At 39.6% G+C, this 23,679-nt stretch overlaps 1 protein-coding gene across 4 annotated transcripts in view; it reads right to left on the minus strand.

Moving 5' to 3' along the window:
• KCNIP4 (potassium voltage-gated channel interacting protein 4) overlaps positions 1-23,679 on the minus strand; it is a 1,308,521-nt gene that overhangs the window by 296,833 nt on the left and 988,009 nt on the right. The gene's annotated exons all lie outside the window — the stretch shown is intronic.

The raw sequence follows: 23,679 nt of genomic DNA on the forward strand, positions 1-23,679 counted from the left end.
GGTAACAATGAACTGAGATAAATAGGGCTAAATGACCTTTCAGAATTTGTCCTGCCCCTTTTAGTTCTTGGTTCTAAAATATATTCCTCATCTTAAGTCACAAACATTCCTCCAAGAGTATATTTGACTTAGTTACCTATACCTTTAAAATGTAAATGCAGCCTTTCCAAGAGAAGCCTGAATTTTAGTTAAATTATTCTATCAGATTGCCATCCTTCTAAGATGAGGGTAAGTCTAATGTTGAAGTGAAGACAATAGAGATGGTAAGAAATCTGCCCTAGGGCACACAGATGATGAGGGATCCTCACTTAATCTTTTTAAATGTTTGGTTTACTGAGTATTAATTTATTACATTTATTCCTACTTCAGAGGATTGTTTTGAGAACTAAATGTGATAATATCTGAAACATGTAGGACACTTTCTATGATGTATTAGTGACTCAGAAAAAGTTAGTTTCTCCTATGCTCCACAGCCAATCTGTTCTCCTTCGCTGTAAATTCAAAGTTACAGATTCTGTTTTTAAAAAAATACATTTATTTATTTTTGGTTGCACTGGGTCTTTGTTGCTGTACACGGGCTTTCTCTAGTCGCAGAGCAGGGGCTACTATCTAGTGGTGGGGCTCAGGCTTCTTATTGCGGTGGCTTCTCGAGTTGTAGGCCACGGACTCTAGGCACGTGGGCTTGGGAGTTCTGGCTCACAGGTTTAGTTTCCCCGTGGCATGTGGAATCTTCCTGGGCCAGGGATACAACCTGTGTCCCCTGCATTGGTAGGCAGATTCTTATCCAATGTACCGCTAGATTCTTAAACAACTCACTCAAAACTGGGCATAACTAATGATGCACTTGAAAATTTCCTTAGGGTTCTGAAGAGCAGAAACAGAAGTTTCTGTGTCCCACTGGGTGGATTGAAGAGCTTTCCTTCTCTGTTAAGGTTGAGGTTTGCTAACCATGGAAACCAGATCGGAGGGAAACCAGTGAATTCCTCCTGCTGAGCCTCCATTGTTAGGATCCTTCAGGAAGGTCACTGTCAGAAATGTATCTAATTACACTGGTTGGTGAGCATCCGTAGGGAACATGAGTGGGCCACTCTTCCCCACCTTCACACTTTTATTAACATATTTATGTGGGAGCCTTTAATTGCAGAGAGACTTCTGACTAGATGTAAATAATGACTTTTTCAGTCAGATTCACTCATTGTTATTTTACTTGAACTTATATCATATGAAAATTTTAGTCCTAATAGTTTATACAACTTCTATACCCAACACATTCATTATTCGGTTCTTTCTGTAGAATTAAAACTTAAACTTTGTTTTTGTTAAATGATCAAGTGGGAGATGTCATCTAATACCCAAACATATAACAGTCTGTTTTTAGTCCAACCATACATGAATCCACTGACTTATAAATGCTCTAACTGGAAGATTTCAGAACTTGGTAGTTTGCTTTTATCATTATCATTTTTAACTACAATACACTACTACTACTAGCTATTGTTTTTTTGGGCTCCAGAATCACTGCAGATGGTGATTGCAGCCTTGAAATTAAAAGACGCTTACTCCTTGAAAGGAAAGTTATGACCAAACTAGATAGCATATTTAAAAGCAGAGACATTACTTTACCAACAAAGGTCCGTCTAGTTAAGGCTATGGTTTTTCCAATGGTCATCTATGGATGTGACAGTGGACTATAAAGAAAGCTGAGCGCTGAAGAATTGATGCTTTTGACCTGTGGTGTTGCAGAAGACTCTTGAGAGTCCCTTGTCCTGCAAGGAGATCCAACCAATCCATCCTAAAGGAGATTAGTCCTGGGTATTCATTGGAAGGACTGATGTTGAAGGTGAAATTCCAATACTTTGGCCACCTCATGTGAAGAGTTGACTCATTGGAAAAGACCCTAAGCTGGGAAGGATTGGGGGCAGGAGGAGAAGGGGATGACAGAGGATGAGATAGTTGGATGGCAACACCAATTCGATGGACATGGGTTTGGGTGGACTCCGGGAGTTGCTGGACAGGGAGGCCTTGGGTGCTCCGATTCATGGGGTTGTGAAGAGTTGGACACGACTGAGTGACTGAAGTGAACTGAACTGAACTGAACTATTAAATTACATATATAAATTTTATATAGTAATAATAAATGTGACAACTACTTCAGCTCAATAAATGTATAGTTAATAATTGCTACTAGATTAAAATAGTTGTTGACTAGAATTTATGTAACAACTAGGATAAAAGGAACTTAAGTATTGTGTGTTCATTTACTATAACAAATACAGTCAATGTCTTAGCAATATTTTCTAGACTTATTCTGTAAGTCATCTAAGACACTACAGCTGCCTGAGGGTTACTCCTTCCTGGAACCCAGCAAAATGCCTACCCGGGAGGTAATGGCATGGGAGCAACAATAACTTACAATTACCCAACAAGGTATAGCACTGTCCTACTGGGCACTCTCTGAGAGGCTGTCTGCGAGGTTGAGACCCACACGCCCATTACCCTCCACTAATCTTTCCTTCTTCCTTGTCTCCCTGTCTCATTCCTTAAGATGGCTTCCTGGGGTGACTTCCTAAACAAACCCCTTGTACCCACATGCTTTTCTTGGCATCTGATTCATGGAGACCTGAACCAAGACATTTACTTGTTAATTTTTTGAGATTTATTGAATCCTTATTCTGTGCCAGACATTTTTCATTTATTATATCTGAAACCTCAGCAACAGTAGTTCTATTATTTTAATACTCATTTTACAGAGAATAAATGGAAATTTAAAGAGATTAAGATAACATATAGTAGATGGCAAAGCCTAGAATCAGTTTCTATTCTTCCGCCGCTTCTATTGTTCCACTACCATCCCTGGCTTTTATGCTGTGATGGCTGATTCATAAAGTGAACATGGTCTATGCTGTTATGCACTTGTGTTCTCTAAAGCTCAAATTTCTGAGTGGGTTTTGACCTAAATGACACAAAGTTGTGTCTTTTTGCTGTGACACAAGCATAGACGGCTCCTCTCGGCAGGACGAGCTCCCATTGACTCTACCTCACATATTCACTGCTCATGGCTTCATTTTCGTCAGATGGGGAATGAAAAGCCTTGATCTAAATGACCTTTGGGATCCATTGAAGAGTCAATGTTATACAAACCTGAGTGATGTGTAGTCTAGTCCCTCTAGCCAATCCTACTGCTCTAGGTTTTATTTTATTTTTTTATGTTGAATTGTCTTTAAAAACACTTCTAAAGCAGAGATCAGCAGCATTTCCTATGAGGTGCCAGACAGAAGATATTTTAGGCATCGTGGCCCTTAAGGGGTCTGTTGCAATGACTCAATCCTGCAGCTGTAGATGGAAAGCCTCAAAAGACAATACGCAAACAAATGTGTTCCAAAGAAACTCTACTAAAACAGGCAGCCAAGCCGCTGGACAGTCTCCGTACGCTGCTGCTACTGCTAAGTCGCTTCAGTCGTGTCCGACTCTATGCGACCCCATAGACGGCAGCCCACCAGGCTCCCCCATCCCTGGGATTCTCCAGGCAAGAACACTGGAGTGGGTTGCCATTTCAGAAAACACTTCCCTGAGGCCTTCATGTCAAATGATGGCAGATGAGAGATGGCAGGAAAATTCCAAACGTGGCTTTTATTTTCTGTCTTCCCGGTCTCCTAGAAAGTTTGGAGAGCCTTCTCATAATGCCTCTCAGAGAAACAAAGGAAAAAGAAAGTTTTTCTTCCTTGTCTGAGCCTATCTGAGTGGCTTTTATTTGACAGGGCATGTTTTGTGTTTGTGTTTGTGCTAGGCTTAAAGGCTGAGAACAGTCAATATTCAATGTTGCTGTCATCTGGAGAACACATAAATACTGCATTTGGGATGTACTTTTCTTTTGAACAAAGTTTCTGAACAGCTTTGCTTGCTATGGGTCTATTATTGGCATTTTCATTATAACCCCTCTAACACCAAGCTGTTTCAAAGGACTGATGACTCAGAACAAACATTTTCTTGAGTTTGAATGTGGCATACTTAATGTTTTTCAAGAGATACATTTCTTTGTAGAAACTTTCCAAGGAAAACTCCCTAAGCCTTTTTTACGGAACCCAGAGGACCCTATAAAAGAAACTGCTGCCTTTTAGTCAGCTCTTTGAGCTGACAATGAGTAAACATAGTCCAAAATTACTTCTGATCCAATTAGTATTGAAAATGTCTTCTAGACTAGTGACTTATAATTCATGACAGTTCAGGAAACCTATGTAAGTATCTTAGGATTATGGAACAATGACACAGGCTTCCTTTTGAAGCAATGAGTTCCTTGTCATTAGATGTAATCAAGCAGAAGTTAAATAAAAATGCACCAATGAATTTGTTTAGAGATTTTGCACTAGGTGAGGGTTTGAGCAAATAGGCTCCCAAAGCCCCACCTACTCACTTGTTAGGGAGATCGGAGGGAGGGGCCAGAAAAATCTGTCTGGACTACACAACTTGCCTTCCCTCCCATTTCCTCCTTAAATTGGAGAAGCTTTGCTTTTACACAATTTACATTTGGGGCATTGAGGACTTTCCTTTGGAGAAAGAAACGGCAACTCACTCCAGTATTCTTGCCTAGAGAATTCCACAGAGAGAAGAGCTTGGTGGGCTATCGTCCATGGGGTTGCAAAGAGTTGGACACAACTGAGCAACACTCACTCATTCATTATACTAAGAATATTGTTTTTAAATAAAGAAAATACATTTTAAAGCAGAAGAGATTTCAAGTTCTTCTAACTCTTAAGATTTTAAATTTCTGACACAGAGTAAGCACGAACTCTTCCCTTTCTGTCTTTCCCTGAAATGTCCCCTGATGTCCACTTGGCAAGTATGAAATCTGTTTACTTTTGGTAAATTTTATAGTTAGCTTTCAATGAAAGAGCAAGAAATTCCCTATAGGTCTTGCATTCATAGGAAATAACCATCAGGTTTAAGGTTTTGACCATCATTAATAAGTAAACTCTTCAAAAGTCAAGCAGAGCTGTGTTCATAGAGAACACAGTCCTTCAGGAACAAAAGGAAACCTTTAGTTAATATCCAAAGGCCTACTGCAGCCTTAGGGACACAGTGTTTGTGCTATTTCCTCACCTGACTTTTAAATGTTTCTCCATCTTGAAAGCTGAGATTCTCCCAAATAAAAATAGAATCAGCAAAAAGTCATGAGAGACTCTTCTCTTTTTTCTTTAAATGACAGCAGTTTATTTCTGTCTTAGGTAAAAAGATAAAATCAATTAAAAGTAGGAAAGTATTAGCATAAATGAAAAAACTCAAAATATTACCATCAAACATATATCAAGTAGGATAGGAACTCAATAAAAATGTACTGAATTAATGAATGACTAAGGTCATTATTAAAGACAGTCTATATTAAATCCTTTATAAAAAGAAACAATCTGAAACAAACATCTTCAAATTTAAATTTTGGGACAATGTGTGTGTGTGTGTGTGTTTAATAGTAATTTGAGGAAACTGCTTCTACTGGTAACTTTAAAGCAATAAGCAGGCATTCTGTTTATGTGGAAGCCAATACTGATGAAAAATATTGACTTGCTTATTGTGCAGGCTCTGAAGGAAACTACGGATGTTTTTCTGGCAAAAGCTTGTGAATTTATGGTGAAAAGAAATTTGCTTTGTATCAAGCAAGTGTCATAAACACATAGCTAGATGGTAAACAAATACAATTCCTTTTCTTTTGAGTAATTAATGTTTTAAATGTTTGCACAGGGCCATAAGAACAACAAGAACAAAAAGAAATCTGTGTTTTCCATGTAAAACCTAAGCAGTTGGCAGGGGGAAAAGGGAGATATTTTTCACAAATCATCTCTAGGATTCAGTTCACACTTATAAAGGAGTCCCTTTGTTGAACCCTAGAGCTCTGGCATAGAATAGAACCAAATCTAATTATTACCACCCTAGAGCTTCAGCAGGAGAATCACTTATATTTGTTTACTGATCAGTATTAAAAACAAATCAGCCGGAGGTTTTAGTTGTCCTGGATGGAGACTGACTCATCAATAACACAAACTGTGTTGAGTGTTCTCTCTGGGCTCTGTATGCTCCTTTGCTTTGTTTTCACTTCCAAATGCAGATTGAATAAAATTAGAATGACTTCTAGCTTCCGCCAAAGTCTCCGATGCCCTAAGATCAAGGGGTATCCCTGTCTTTACCCTGATCGTCTGGAGCACAGTAGCCTGTGATGCTTCTCAAAGTTGAGTTCTGAGTGGCTGGGACAGCCTTAAGTGATCCTTAGTCCCAGCGATGGCTTCCCCGTGTCAGTCCACCAGCAGAGGGGCACATTCATTTTCAAGGCATGGTGTAAGTTCCATCTGTTATCCTAAGTGTTAGTGGGGATTACATGCCAGACAAAAGAGTTACTGAATGAATTAAAAGTAAATGTCACTTCCCCAAACTCAGCCGAGTCAACACAGCTTGGGGAAATATTTCTTTTCGCCTGAGTTAGAGCATTGGAGTTGGGCAACACGGCACTTTCAGACCTGGTTCACAGCTGGAGAACCTCACCGCTGCCCTGCCCCAGATGGTAAGGATCACTGGATGGTCATTTCTTGCTGAAAAGTGAAAGTGAAGTTGCGTCCGACTCTTAGTGACCCCATGGACTGTAGCCTACCAGGCTCCTCCGTCTTTCCAGGCAAGACTACTGGGGCAGGCTGCCATTTCTTTCTCCAGGGGAATCTTCCCAACTCGGGGATTGAACCCAAGTCTCCTGCATGCAGACACCCACGTTGCCATCTGAGCCGCCAGGGAAGCCCATTTCTCACTACCAGTTTACAGAGCATATGACGGGAGGCCTACGTGAGATCCACAAACAGCACCACACAGTCCAACACAATCAATAAGACAACTTCATGATGGCCCACTGCAATTCCCTTCTTTTATCTTCGGCTCTCAGTTACATTTGCTTTTAATGGACATGAATCTGGGCTGGCAGTTGCTGAAAGTTTCTCAGATGCACCGTTTCATGTGAGTGTCTCAAGCTTCATTTCCCATCTCAGTGGCTAGTCGATTCCTATTTTCATCTTTCATACATTGAAGAAAATTTGCCTCTCTGGTGAACTTGTCAGAACTGCTAGTTTCTCAAATCCTTTACCTGGCCTGCAATTGTTAAAGCTAATTTCAATATGTATCAATATTTTCATATTTTCAAAGGTGGAAATATGATATTCCATTGATTATTCAAATATAAAAAGCAGAATGGTGGGAATTGCCGTATGCTCTGTAACAATTACCAACAAGCAGTAATCATCTTTGTTGACCATCCCCATGTGCCTCTGAGATTTACAGCAAAGCAGAAATGAATGATGATCTTACTTTCACAATTTATGCCTCATGTTCATATTCCTGTGGGCCGACCGCTACTTGTTGCTGATCATATAGAGTCACTGGAAAGTCAAAAAATACACAATCTCTGATCTCAAAGCTTCATTAACTAGGAGGCTAGTTATCATAGGAGTGGAGACTGTTTAGGAAGAAGAACATTTACGGATGCAACATTTGGAAAACGAAGATCATGGCATCTGGTCCCATCACTTCATGGGAAATAGATGGGGAAATGGTGGAAACAGTGTCAGACTTTATTTTGGGGGCCTTCAAAATCACTGCAGATGGTGATTGCAGCCATGGAGTTAAAAGACGCTTCCTCCTTGGAAGGAAAGTTATGACCAAACTAGATAGCATATTCTAAAGCAGAGACATTACTTTGCCAACAAAGGTCCATCTAGTCAAGGCTATGGTTTTTCCAGTAGTCAGGTATGGATGTGAGAGTTGGACTGTAAAGAAAGATGAGTGCCAAAGAATTGATGCTTTTGAACTGTGGTGTCGGAGAAGACTCTTGAGAGTCCCTTGGACTGTGAGGAGATCCAACCAGTCCATCCTAAAGGAGATCAGTCCTGGGTGTTCATTGGAAGGACTGATGCTGAAGCTAAAACTCCAATACTTTGGCCACCTGATGTGAACAGCTGACTCATTTGAAGAGACCTTGATGCTGTGAGGGGTTAGGGGCAGGAGGAGAAGGGTACAACAGAGGATGAGATGGTTGGGTGGCAACACTGACTCGATGGACATGGGTTTGGGTAGATTCCAGCAGTTGGTGATGGACAGCGAGGCCTGGTGTGCTGCGGTTCATGGGGTCGCAAAGAGTAGGACACGATTGAGCGACTGAACTGACTGACTGACTGAGGCTAGACTATGTGTTATTGTGCTGGACACCTTTTGTGCTCTGCCTAGATCCCCTTGTGTCCCTGTTGCTGCCTTTTAGAGCTTCTGGCTGCCTCAGTACTTTCACTTCCTCTATTGGCCTGCATCTGTGACTCATCTTGGGTGAATGGCCCTTGGATTGCTGGAGCCCTTGTGTCCACAGGGGCAGAGAGTAAGAAGTGCCTTAGGTTGATGGCTCCACAGTTGCCTGTAGCCACACTGATTAGTGATGGAGGAAGGAGGCCCAGCTTTAAGTCATGGCAAGCTCTGATGTATAATTTGCACAATGGAGTTACTCTCTACAGGGTCATGCTGAGAATAGGACTTTGACTGGAATCATATCCTTGCTTGCGTTTCCCTTCCCAACTTTCCTTCCCCCCACTTCCCTCGTCCCTCTGAGCTCTTCCTGAAAAAATCACTTGTCTCAGAACCTTTGTCTCAGGTTCTGCTTGAAATATACTCTGCAGGACCTTTTACTTGTGTTCTAATACATGTTATGCTTTTTGTGTATATTACATAAGCTATACCTTTTTTATTTTTTTATTATTTTTTTATTTTTTAGTTTTTTTATTTTTTTTAATTTTAAAATCTTTAATTCTTACATGTGTTCCCAAACATGAACCCCCCTCCCACCTCCCTCTCCATAACATCTCTGTGGGTCATCCCCATGCACCAGCCCCAAGCATGCTGTATCCTACATCAGACATAGACTGGTGATTCAATTCTTACATGATAGTATACATGTTAGAATGTCATTCTCCCAAATCATCCCACCCTCTCCCTCTCCCTCTGAGTCCAAAAGTCCATTATACACAGCTGTGTCTTTTTTCCTGTCTTGCATACAGGGTCGTCATTGCCATCTTTCTAAATTCCATATATATGTGTTAGTATACTGTATTGGTGTTTTTCTTTCTGGCTTACTTCACTCTGTATAATTGGCTCCAGTTTCATCCATCTCATCAGAACTGATTCAAATGAATTCTTTTTAACGGCTGAGTAATACTCCATTGTGTATATGTACCACAGCTTTCTTATCCATTCATCTGCTGATGGACATCTAGGTTGTTTCCATGTACTGGCTATTATAAACAGTGCTGCAATGAACATTGGGGTACATGTGTCTCTTTCAATTCTGGTTTCCTCGGTGTGCATGCCCAGCAGGGGGATTGCTGGGTCATAAGGTAGTTCTATTTGCAATTTTTAAAGGAATCTCCACACTGTTCTCCATAGTGGCTGTACTAGTTTGCATTCCCACCAACAGTGTAGGAGGGTTCCCTTTTCTCCACACCCTCTCCAGCATTTATTGCTTGCAGATTTTTGGATCGCAGCCATTCTGACTGGTGTGAAGTGGTACCTCATTGTGGTTTTGATTTGCATTTCTCTGATAATGAGTGATGTTGAGCATCTTTTCATGTGTTTGTTAGCCATCCATATGTCTTCTTTGGAGAAATGTCTATTTAGTTCTTTGGCCCATTTTTTGATTGGGTCGTTTATTTTTCTGGAATTGAGCTGCATAAGTTGCTTATATATAGTATGTTAATCTGCACAGTTCTAGGAGGAAATTGAGGACCAATTATTTTATTTAACCTGTCCAATATCACAGAGCTATAAGATATTAGAGTATGTGTCTCCTGAACCTTAGTCTTATCTCCTTATTTATTGCATTTTATCCTCAGCAAGGCAAAGTGTATGGAATGCATAAAGGCTACTATGGGAATAAGTGCATTTGGAGATAGATGGCTTCCTTGAACTGAGCCTGATAAAAATGCTAACTTTTTACCAAGGAGATATCATTTGAGACGGAAAGGATAAGCACTAGTTTTGTATTCTGTGTTTGCTGAAAAAGCATCAAGCATATCTCTTGGCACTGGAAGTAAAATGAATCTTAAAAACTGCTATGTGAGTTGTTTCATGCCTACTTTTAAAAATAAAGTGCTTGAGCTACAAGTTGCTAGATCCACTGTAACATGGTCTTTACTGGAGACAAATCTTTGCAAAAATTAGATCAATAATGTCACCCTTTTCTCCCTACCAAGGAAGTTAATAAGCTTTGCAGAAAATGATGAAGATCTAGAAAACCTTCAGGTTGGATTTTTTTTATAGCAAATTAGTTCAAATTAATGACCTCAAATGGGTAGAATTATAGTTCCCATTCAGCTTGATCTTCCTCATTAATTACTTCCACTGTGTCTGCCACAATCAGCTTTACAAAATAGCCCTGAAAGCGAACAAAAGAAATGCTTTTCACAACTTTCACAATAAAACATTCCTCTTCTATTGCCATTAAATGTACCCTAAAGATTCCATTGTCTTTTGCTTCTTTTTCTCGTCAAATTTGGTTCTAGGGGAATTTAGAGATGCCACAAATGCAGGGTAGCTGATGACTCACATGAGAATCCCAGCCTACAGTCTCAGGGCTATGACTTTGAGACTGGCCTCCTCCTCCTACTTTCTGGGAGCTTCCAGGCCAGACAAATAAACACGGCCCACTTCACTTTCCATTGAAGGGCTTTGAACACCTTAACCAATGTTAGGTGATGGCAATGGGCAAGGGGTTGGGGGGCAATAAAAGTTCTGAAGTCAGAGTCCTACTACATAGTAAAAGGGATGACTTATAAGTCATGAAACGCTCAGAAAATGGGTTGATAATCTCTAAAAGTTGATTGCACAAATGCAGATTCAACTAAAGCACATGAAGTGCTGAGGATTTTATAAGCAGCTTTGTGAGGAAAGTGTGATTACTTTACAGGTGAGTAGTCTGAGGTTGAAAACTTGCTCACTCCAATCAGCAGAAGAGCTGAGATTCAAAGCCATAAATCCCCAGTCTGCCCTCAGAGCCCCAGCTCTTTCATGATGCACTATTGGCCTTGACTGTCCTAAATGGGAAAGGCTGCCTCAGGAGGCCATGCGGAATTCTCCAGGTCACCATCCCATGTTTACCTGGGTGAGTTGAGGCAATTTTGTCAACTGCCTTAAAGTGAAGCCGAAAGTGGCAGACATGGGGGCAGATATATATGCAGAAACAAGCTTCAAGAGAGAGTGTAGCAGAAAATATTTTATAGGCATTAATAGGTTTATCATTTCTGGATCCTAGAATCCTCCATAAGAATCCAGTATTCCAATTTATACTATTCTATTTATTAAGCTCTTTCTTTTGGGTGTCTCCACCTCTTTGCAACCCCATGGGCTGTAGCCTGCCAGGCTTGTCACTCCATGGAATTCTCTGGGCAAGAATACTGGAGTGGGTTGCCGTTCCCTTCTCCAGCGGATCTTTCCAACCCAGGCATTGAACCAAGGTCTCCTGCATTGCAGAAGATTCTTTACCTTCTGAGCCACCTGGGAAGCCTATAAGCCAGATCTCTGCCCTCAGAGCATCTACATTTTAATAGGAAAGAATAAACTAGATTATTTCAGGTAGTTATAACTGTTATTTTAAGGAATTAATGATACAATGGGGATTAACATGTCTCATATTTATTTCTGCTTTCACTAATAGACTGTGAACTCCTGGGAGTAGTACTTTCATTTTTTTATTCATCTTTATATATCTGATGGGCTTCCCAGGTGGTGCTAGTGGTAAAGAATCCGCCTGCCAATGCAGGAGACATAATGAAATGCAGGTTCGATCCCTGGGTCGGGAAGATCTCCTGGAGGAGTGCATAGCAACCCACTCCAGTACTCTTGCCTGGAGAAGTCCATGGACAGAGGAGCCTGGTGGGCTGCAGTCCACAGGGTCACAAAGAGTCAAACACAACTGAAGCAACTTAGCATGCACACACATGCCTAATGTCTAGCATGATTTTAGATACTTAGTAAGTGTTATTTAATGAATGGACAGACTAGTGAGCATAAGAAGCAGGCTATTAATACAGTTCTCGAAAAGTTTGCTGGAGGAGCAAGAATAAGTAGCTCAAAGGAAGGCCTATTCTCTCCATTGAATTTGAAGCCGAATCCTTTCAGACTTTCCGTCTTTGAGATGGTTGGTGTTCCCATAATATTAATAAAAGGGAGACTTGACTATCACATTTTCCACTAGTGATCACTATCCATGAACACTTTAAGGGGAACAAGGTCAAAACTGGCTATTAGATAGCAATGATTTAAAAATAATTATAAAGGAATATTGATTTGGGGTTCTGGACCTAGGGGATTGGGGTTTCTTTCTTGAGTTTAGAAGGTAAGCTTACTGTCAAAATATTGCAGCTGATTCTCTTACAAAAGGGAAAACAGTCACATTTTAAAAGTGCATCTTAACGTCTACCTACCACTTATCTTTTAAAAATTGTGTGAGACCTAAAATCAAAGCACTGCTTTTACAATGTAACCATACTCTTTTTAAATACAAAGCTGCTTTAGGCAGGATCTATATGAACAAGTTAAAGAAAGCATAGAATCTGCACTTCAGCTTAGCCTTGACCAAGTCAAAATTTGAAGTTACTAAGGACTAATGCATCAGATCTCAGGCACGTTGAAAATTCACAAACAGAACTGCAAGTGTGTGGATGGTAATGGCTAAAGAATCTTTCAAATGCCTTGTTCAAAATGGAGTCTTTTTTTAATAGCATGCATTTTCCTTTTAATCTATGTTACTATTATGATTAGCTTTCTTCATATGATAAGACAATTGCATTTTTTTTCTTGAAATAAGACTGAGATTTGAAGAACTTAAAAAATTATATAAGGCCAAGCCAAACAATATTCTACATATCTTTATTTTCTCAGCTTGTCTTCTTCAACCTTTAGCTACAAATATGCTTTTAGCTTCAACCCTAAAGTTTTATACAAAGGATACCTGATTATGTATATGAATATCTGCAGATAGAAAAGGGTGATAGTTGATATTGTAGAGTCAGGCAGTGAGGATTCAGGTTTTGTGTATGAACAGGTGACGCGTTCAAGATACATTGCTGATTCTTGGCGAAATGAAGCATTTTTTTTTTTTTTCTAACTTCTCTCTTGGCCTGTATATTTCATGACAAACTGGCCCATTAGTGAGAATTAGCAATTATTATGTGCCCCCTTTCCACTTTCCTTGCCCAATGAAGTATTCTATCAGAGATTTCTCAGGCAGCCTCAGACTTAAAGATTTAACTTCACAATTCCAAAAACTAACCATGCAAAGCAATTTCATATTAAAGTAATTGAATTTGGATTATGGATCAAGCAAGCCAGAAGAAGGGCCTTCTAAAATAAGTCACTATTCCTGTTTTAAAAATTACACATCTGGGAAAGACACAAATACAATTTTACTCCCTGCTCTCTATTTGCTGTTGACCACAATTTTGTTTCAACTAGCTAGGAACTCATCCTAGCGAAATGCAAAGAAGCCAGGAATGGTAACAAAGTTTTTAGGTCTTCACCGTAACTAGAAAGAAAACAACTTCGGAGAAAACATGGGAGCATAAGTAGAAAGCATGTATTCATATCTGGAAGGCAAACATTATTTATCTAAATGAAATATATTGTGGATTCGGCAGCCAACAGCTTCTGTGATGAAATCAGCATGAAGCAGAGGAAGCTGGGATCAGAACAAGGTTTGATGTTATCCCTGCCACTTGCCTCTGTGCTCTTACCTATAAAATACAGGCAAGATACCTAATCTTCTTGGGGAGCAGGTGAAAGGATTAGGTTAGATTATCCAAGTGCAAACAACCAGCACAGTACTGCGTAAGGCCACACTCTCAGCCTACATCCACGTCCATTCTCTGCCTCCCTCCTTCTATCTTTGGACTGCTTCAGAGCTGTCTTCACACCTGTGAAATGGGAACAGTCTTACAGGTGTTCTTTGTTGTCCTATGCCTCTAAGAGGAGGGTCAGAATGTGACTTCACAATGCTATAATTATGCTTGGGAGAAAATTAAAAAAGATAGAGATAGGTCTGATGACCCTAGAAAGAAGAGGGGAAGAATTTTCCTTAAGAAGAGAAATCAGAATTCTAACTGGCATAAATATATTTATAATCATGCAGAATTTACTATCTAGGCAGATTCATTCACCACATACCCTATGTTTAAAGGCTTCATTAGGCTACCTGGAGGAATATTCAGTGTATTTCTCTAGTCTGTTTTGCAGAGATTATTTGGGAAGTAGTTACCGGAGGTGTTTTGAAGCACCAAGAAAGAGCCATATTATCAGGAAAGAAAGTTATCTTGGCCTGTGACAGTACAGTAGTATCTCATCCTCAGATTTACCTAATGGAGGAAGAGATTCTTAACTAGTTCCGTTAAAATAAAATAATACAAATGAATCATGACAGAGATAAGCAATACTTTTTAGTGGTATGTTTTACTTTGTACTTGTGTTTTTGCTTTACAGAGTAGGAGAAAATAGAACCAACGTTTTTTTGAAGACTGATATGTACTATAAACTGCTAAACTTTTTTCAGGTTAATAATATAAAAATGATCATTTATGTGTCAAGTACTATGGCCTGTGTTTTGCATGCATTGTGTCCCTTCATTCTCACATGCATAGGAAGAAACTGAGGCACAGAAAGGGACACTTGCTTAAGATAGCCAAAACACAAATCCAAAGACACAGAACATACTGCTTCTCACTACTGTACTATGTCGTCCAGAACACTTATTTAAACTTTGAGCAAAATGTCATTGGTCTCTATTGGATGAATTAAGATTATAGCTGGGTTAGATCATCCCATGCCTTATAACCTTGGAGCAGAAGTTCTTCTCTGTGGTGCTGGCAGGTATGATCTCCACAAACATCTGTCGAAAACTTTATGACTGGCCCTGCTCACAGCTGGATGATCCTAACAGAGTCACAGAATCCATAGCATCTCCTGGAAGGGGCAATTGGCATCTTCTTATTCATTTAACTCACTTCTATCTCCCTAACAATCTTTCTCCACATCATTGTTGTGAGATTCTTATTTGAATTCTCCAATAAATGATCTTATTGCCTCAGTTTTCTCATCAATAAGCTGCACCTGTGTTCCATCTCATCCCCTGTTGAAAGAAATGCAGACTTGCCCCCAAATGTCCCCATAGCAAGAACTCTAACCCCCTAAACTGCCAATATTTAACTCCAAATTCACTTGCCAGGATACATCTTGTCCTCCTTCTGGGACATTTTCTCTGCCCTCTTGCTCACACCTTTCTCTATCATATAAGTCACTTTGATGAGTTTGTAGATTTCTCTTGCCCTGGGTATTCTCCTCCCACTCCTCAATACTGTTAAGTGATCCTTGCATAGCTAAGGATTAGATATGGGACCATCATCTCTTTGACCTGGCTAATATTCATCTTGAAAACATTGGGATAATCATCACAACTCACACTTCCCAGGTTTTTGGTGAGGATAAATGAAATCATGCATTTGGAAGCACCTTTGAAGGGTTATTAAACAAATATAAGACATCCTCATTGTTTATTTTGGGTCGTATGCATTTTCCAATGAAGGGCATGCATAATTTTTGCTTTCAGTTTTATTCTGAGACTAGCACTTTATTTTACTTCATGCTCCTTTATGAATAAGAGATCTATAGTGTGTTCTTGAGGGATACAGAAATTCCTTTTCTATTTTTCAAACTAGTAAGTTTTGGATTGAGCTGCAAAGAAGCAGCTGAGGATAGCAGAATATGCTACCCCTACATATCCCACTTTGGCATAAGGATTATTTTGAGCTGAAGGCAGTTGAGAATAAGCAGATACTAGTTATGATCTTGGGTTACCCTGATGGCTCAGCAGTAAAGAATCTGTCTGCAATGCAGGACACATGGGTTCGATCCCTGAACTGGGAAGATCCTCTGGAGCAGGGAATGGCAACCCACTCCAGTATTCTTGCCTGGAGAATCCCAGGGACAGAGGAGCCTGGCTGGCTGCAGTCTATAGGGTCATATAGAGTCGGGCATGACTGAAGCGACTAAGCAGTAGCAGCAACAGTAAAGATCTCTGCCCTTTTCCTGTTTACCTGAAAGCAGGACATATAGTTTTCAAGTGTCCTTCTCTACCAGGAAGAACAGAAGTTAATCACTGGAGACAACTTTTTACCCTACCAGCCAAGAGACCACACCAGAGGTATGTATAAAACACATTTTACTAACTAGGCTTTGTCTCTGCTCTTGGAAGCCTAAAACTGCTTTCCTCTGCCCTGCCATCTCTCTGCAAATTTATTGTTCTTTGATAAAGATGCTATACAAGCCAGAGTTCTAAACTACTTCTTTGAGCTTCTCATTGTTCCCTGGTATCTCCACTGCATACATGAGGTATATATTATAAAATTCTGCTTGCTTTTCTCGATTAATTTATCTTTTTGTAGAGAGATCTCAGATAAGAAATTAAAATGGTAAAAGGAAAATTATTTTTTTCCTCTCCTACAGAAGTGTCTCTGTCTCTGAGTGGGGTTTTCCAGGCTTTCCAGAATTGTGTGCCTACCATGTCTATCTGCCGCTTATTCCCACTAATTTTAATTATAAACAGACATCTTACTCTTATTATCCCTCTGAATGTCCTCTGTACAACTCCAGAGCATGCCAGCTTTGGTCTTGGTAAGTTTTCCTGTTTCCCATGTATAAATTTTGTGACTTCTTCCTCATTAACTAAGACAACCCTACTTTCTCATCAGTGTCTGGTTTAAATTCCACCTCCACTGAAGAGACTTTTGTGATGACTCCAGTCATCACTGATCAGGCAACTCAGTAAGATTATTTATTATTCTGTCCTGAACACTAATTGCCTGTATGAAGGCAATACTGTATGCCTGTATGAATGATACTTCATTACATAATGAAGTATCATATGCTCATCACATCATCAGATTCAACTGTCATGTCCATGGGAAAATTATGCTTAAATATACTCTTGATAGGTTTAATTGTTCATGAAAAAAATAATGTATGGAAAGTATCTGTATATATGAGGGGTTTCCCTCATAGCTCAGTCAGTAAAAATCTGCCTGCAATGCAGGAGACCCAGATTCGATTCCTGGGTCAGGAAGATCCACTGGAAAGGAAATGGCAACCCACTCTAATATTCTTGCCCAGAGAATCCCATGGACAGAGGAGCCTGGCAGGCTACAGTCCATAGGGTTGCAAGAGTGGGACACAACTTAGCCACTAAACCACCAGCTAAAAATGGCACAGAAAGGTGACTGGAAGATAATATGACATTGTGTATTTCTAACAACAAGAAAAAGTACAGAAAGTCAATTCTCATTATTTGCAGCAGCTATGTTCTATAAAATTGCTGTGAACACTGAATCAGAAAATATTGAACCACTGCTCTAGGGGAAATACAGGGTTAGGTTCCTGTGAGCCTCTGGTCACAAGATTTTCATCAACCCATCAATATATAACCTTATTTTATATGTATTTCTATTTAAGGTTACAATATTTCATATACATTGTTAATTCATTAATATTGAGTTCATAGCCAACAACACCATAACTTATACCTGAATAAAACTTATCTGACATACATATTTTCTCCAGAAGGTAATTCACAGCCTTCTAAAGTGTAGAAAAACTACTCAGCACTCTAGCACTGTGTGTGAGGACCATCTAAAAGAGTGGAATCACCAAAAAAAAAAAAAAAAAAAAGGGTCACAAAAATGTGAAAAACATGAAATTAAACAGATGGCAAAAGGATATTTGTTGACAGTGTGAGAATTTAAACAAGACCATTTCCATGTTCAACCTCAGCTAGGAATGCACGCATCAGACTCACAGTTTTCCATAATCAATGGACGTCCTCAATGACCACAAAAGTGTCATGAATATTGATGGGGTTACAAATAAACTTTAGTGAGTTGATGAGTTTGAAAATGTATATTATATGAAGACTGAGCATTAGATGTATGTATAAAGAAAAAAAATTGAAGGGATTGTATAATTTCTTTAAAAATAACTTTTAGGGTCTTTTAAATTGCTATTCTGATGTTGAAGCTGGTTTTAGAAAAGCCAGAGGTACCAGAGATCAAATTGCCAACATCCGCTGGATCGTGGAAAAAGCAAGAGCATTCCAGAAAAACATCTATTTCTGCTTTATTGACTATGCCAAAGCCTTTGACTGTGTGGATCACAATAAACTGTGGAAAATTCTGAAAGAGATGGGAATACCAGACCACCTAACCTGACTCTTGAGAAATCTGTGTGCAGGTCAGGAAGCAACAGTTAGAACTGGACATGGAACAACAGACTGGTTCCTAATAGGAAAAGGAGTACATCAAGGCTGTATATTGTCACCCTGCTTATTTAACTTCTATGCAGAGTACATCATGAGAAACACTGGACTGGAAGAAACACAAGCTGGAATCAAGATTGCCAGGAGAAAATATCAATAACCTCAGATATGCAGATGACACCACCCTTATGGCAGAAAGTGAAGAGGAACTAAAAAGCCTCTTGATGAAAGTGAAAAAGGAGAGCGAAAAAGTTGGCTTAAAGCTCAACATTCAGAAAACGAAGATCATGGCATCTGGTCCCATCACTTCATGGGAAATAGATGGGGAAACAGTGGAAACAGTGTCAGACTTTATTTTTGGGGGGCTCCAAAATCACTGCAGATGGTGATTGCAGCCATGAAATTTTAAAAGACGCTTACTCCTTGGAAGAAAAGTTATGACCAACCTAGATAGTATATTCAAAAGCAGAGGTATTACTTTGCCGACTAAGGTCCATCTAGTCAAGGCTATGGTTTTTCCTGTGGTCATGTATGGATGTGAGAGTTGGACTGTGAAGAAGGCTGAACACCGAAGAATTGATGTTTTTGAACTGTGGTGTTGGAGAAGACTCTTGAGAGTCCCTTGGACTGCAAGGAGATCCAACCAGTCCATTCTGAAGGAGATCAACCCTGGAATTTCTTTGGAAGGAATGATGCTAAAGCTGAAACTCCAGTAATTTGGCCACCTCATGTGAAGAGTTGACTCATTGGAAAAGACCCTGATGCTGGGAGGGATTGGGGGCAGGAGGAGAAGGGGATGACAGAGGATGAGACGGCTGGATGGCATCACCGATTCAATGGACGTGAGTCTGAGTGAACTCCGGGAGATGGTGATGAACAGGGAGGCCTGGCGTGCTGCGATCCATGGGGTCGCAAAGAGTCGGACACGATTGAGCGACTGAACTGAACTGAACTGAACTAAATAGAAAGTGAAAGTCGCTCAGTCATGTCCTACTCTTTTTGACCCCATGGACTGTATAGTCCATGGAATTCTCCAGGCCAGAATACTGATTGGGTAGCTTTTCCCTTCTCCAGGGGATCTTCCCAACCCAGGGATTGAACCCAGGGATTGAACCCAGGTCTCCAGCATTGCAGGTGGTTTCTTTCCCAGCTGAGCCACCAGGGAAATCCAAGAATACTGGAGTGGGTAGCCTATCCTTTCTCCAGCGGATTTTCCTGACCTGGAATTGAACCAGGGTCTCCTGCATTGCAGGTGAATTCTTTACCAACTGAGCTATGAGAGAAGTCCATTCTTATATAATCATTGCTTTAATACTCAGGAGAAATGCATGTTTAAAAAGTTTAAGTCAGGCACATTAGTTTCGTTAACTAAATTTCAAAAGTAGAGAAAGAAAAACCTGCTCTCAGGGATAATCAATACAATTATTTTCCAAGGTGATATAGGTCAAAGGTCAAAGTGAGCTCAGGTCTGCATTCACATCCTACTCCCACCATTTAACAACCATCTAGCTTGGCAAGCCGCACAGCTAGCCAGGTTCTAGTCTCCTTAACTTTGTGTGAAGTCTTTTTCCTTGAGTTGTCCCTCAATACAGAGCACTTCCCCTCTTTATAACAGTTTATAAGAGTTTTTGAAGTTTATGTTTGATGTTTGCATCTCCAGGTATAGTGCTTCTCATGTTTAACAGGCACACAGATCCCCTGGGAATCTTGATATGCTATAGACTAATTCAGTAGGTTTGGGTAGGGCCTGAGAGTCTCCATTTCCAACAAGCTCCCAGATGCTGCTAATGCTGCTGACTCACGGACCACACTTTGTGTAGCAAAAATTTAGAAGAGTTCCAATGACTTCTAATATCCACAATCTGCTTTGCTTTGAAATATTTCCTTTCTTCCATTTTTCACTAGCCCTTATTTATTGGCAAAACTCTGAATCCTAAACCTAACAAGCTTCATGCAATTAAAGGAAGAATCACAGCCAAAAACTGCTAACAACTCTCTTGGTTTCTCTATGCTATTCTCCTCAGATCCACTGAGCATAGATTGTAGGTAAGTTTGAATGAAGGGCACATTTAAGATGTGTTCTTAGATAAGATAGCTGATGTGAAATCATAGCTCTCAAATGCATATTTTACCTATTAAGAAAATGGAATCGTGGAAAATGAACAGAGAAATCTAAGAGGAAAATAATGTGAATAACAAATTAAAAATACAGTTTGCCTTTCAAATATAAATAACATCTGCCATTTATTAAGCACTTCCCATGTGCCTGGCATATCATTACATGAGTAATGAAATTCTCTAGAAATGAGTGATTGATTATCTGAGTAATTTGATAAGCTCAGGCAGCTATTGCCTTTGTTTTGTGCTGTATGACATTGTTGAATTTTTTTTTTTCACGCCTGCGAAGTGGCAGGCATTTAAATAGAATGGGGACTTTTAATTTGATGTGGTTGACAAGATGTTTGATGGTGCTGTCACAATGACAGCAAATTTTCAGTGCATTTATTGGGATTACCTGTGTTGACTGAAATTCAAAAGGCAGTCAAAAAGGTTTTCACTCACACTGACCTACTTTGAGTATAAAGCAAAGGAAAAGAATAACATAACATGGAATTATCATGATTCCTAGTAAGAAACCTCTTGTACAGCTTGTATTGAGGAATGAGGAGAATCGCAAATAGAAGATGACTGGGCATATTTAAGAGACCTGAAATGGACCTCCTAAAGGAACAAAGCCCTGGACATCAGTAGAGAGAAGGGCTGAACCTTTGGAATTTCTTAAAGTTCTTACTATTTTGCGGAAACATACCATATAATATGGATCTTCTTCACTTCTCAATTTTTGTCCTGGCTGTGAAGATGTTAGTTCTTTATACTTTGACATTTCTGTTCTGAGTTTCAAACAGAGTGGTAAACAGAGCAGAAGAAGGTAGGATCTGGACTTTTAAATCAAGTCAGGATATTCTGTTTGAAAAATGAGAGATCTTTGAGGGAGAGAGTTCCTGGCTAATTTATTAAAGATAAAATATACATTTGATACATTTTTACTAAAACCTGATGAGATCCATTGTACCCTGCCACTATAAAAGCGTGAGCCCTAAGGAACAAACCATAAAAGGCACAACCTTGGGACTGTCACCTTCTCTGCCTGAGAAACTATCTAGAATGGTTCTTACTAATAATACAAGAAGTGAAGTGAGGTGACAGTCGCTCAGTCACGTCCAACTCTTTGTGACCCCATGGACTTACAGTCCATGGGATTCTCCAGGCCAGAATACTGGAGTGGGTAGCCATTCCCTTCTCCAGGGGATCTTCCTGACCCAGGGATCAAACCCAGGCCTCCCGCATCACAGGCACATTCTTTACCAGCTGAGCCACAAGGGAAGCCCTATTAGTAATAATATATTTAAAATTAATAACATGAAGTTCCACTGGCTTTAGAATAGATTATCTTCTCACTGACAAAGTATATATTATCTCTATCATTATATTAAAACTTATTTAGAGCATCACGGCATCTTTCTAAGACTTTTCTTACCACTGCATTAATTTATATAAACACGGTTTTTTCTCTTATCATCTGTAATAAGACTTTGAGCATAAGGGTAAGTACTATGTCATGAGTTTCTTGGGCTCATGCAAAGTCTCATGAGTGCCAGTCTACATTATTAGTTATAATAAAATGATAGCTACCATTGTACAGAAAATCTCTATATCAAAGACATTCTGATAAATTTTGTACACATATAATTGATATTTCTTACAATGACCCATCTGAGACAGCCTTATTATTCGTTTTTGACATGTGAGGAAATTGAGTCTCAGAGAACTTAATGATGAGTCTCATGTCACAGAAATACTGAGCAAAAGAGCTGGATATTCTCTGACTCCAAACAGATTCATCATCACCATCAGTGCTGGACAAGCATTTATCAAAGAATATGGTATTTGAGAAAACTTTATTGTGCTATCTGCCATTTTTAGTCTGCTGTTTTGTCAATCAATTCTAATTCCACATGCCAAAGTCACTGCCAGATGTCATTGTAAAGATACCCCCACATCCAGGAGTATGGGGTAGTTTTCAAATTAATTTGCTAAAAAATCCTGGACTACGTAGTCTGGTTTTCAAGATCTTCCTCCATTAGATAATTCCAACATTATATTTATTATTATTCTTTAAAAGTTCAACAGACCAGTTTTTTTTTTTTTTTAATGCTAGTATCGTGTGTATTCAAATACTAAGGACATTTGCAACTCTCCAATGTATAAGGCAGGCAGTGTGGTGGGGTGGAAACAGTCTGGGACTGGGTTTGAAAGTTCTAGGACATTTTAATAACAACATGTCTTAATTCTTGTCCTGATCATCTGTCTACAACTGTACTCCTATGTCCACAGTCATTCAGTATCCCCTTACTTTAGGTTTTTTTTTCCTTCATAGCACTAAATATATGCATCCACCAAGTTAAGTAATGCTGCATTATTCTATGGTAATATTCAGGACTTCCCTGGTGGCTCAGAGGGTAAAGGGTCTGCCTACAATGCAGGAGACCGGGTTTCGATCCCTGGGTCAGAAAGACTCCCTGGAGAAGGAAATGGCAACCCACTCCAGTATTCTTGCCTGAAAAATTCCATGAATGGAGAAGCCTGGTAGGCTACAGTCCATGGGGTTGCAAAGAGTCGGACATGACTGAGCAACTTCCAAACTCCAAACCTCAGTGGATTATCAAAACAAAGATTTTTCTTGCTTCCTTCAGAGATTGATGTGGGTTAAATGTCCCTTTTCTATCTCATTGTCAAATGATCTAGCACATGTAAACTCTAAAGACAAAAAATGAAAGAGGTGTATCACCTCATAACTGGCTTGCCTGAAAGTCACATGCCTCGCTTTTGCTCAGTCCACAGACCAGATGGCCCTAAAAAATTGCAGGCAAAGCTGGGAAACGTAGAGAAGCTCAAGTGTATTTTGTGAACACTATCATTGTCATATTACCTTACAATCAAACTTATATTTATTTCCTTTTCTCTTCTCTTCTTTACAAGAAAATTTCTTCGTATAGTCATAGATTTTATTTGCCATGGTAACAAGATCAAATAGAACAGTGGGTGGTATACAGTGGACATTCAATAAGTAGTTGTTAGATAATATTTATGATTGATTAAAGATGGCCACAAATTACTTGATTTTCTTTCATTGAGAAGTGGGTCTATGTTCCCTCTCCTTGACTCTGGACTGGCTTATGATAACTTTGACCATAAAACTATGGTAGAAACATACTATGCCAGCCGCAGGCTTAAACTCTAAGAGAGCTAGCAGTTTTTGCTTT

This window comes from Ovis canadensis, chromosome 6 (assembly GCF_042477335.2).
Source record: "Ovis canadensis isolate MfBH-ARS-UI-01 breed Bighorn chromosome 6, ARS-UI_OviCan_v2, whole genome shotgun sequence".
NCBI lineage: Eukaryota > Metazoa > Chordata > Mammalia > Artiodactyla > Bovidae > Ovis > Ovis canadensis.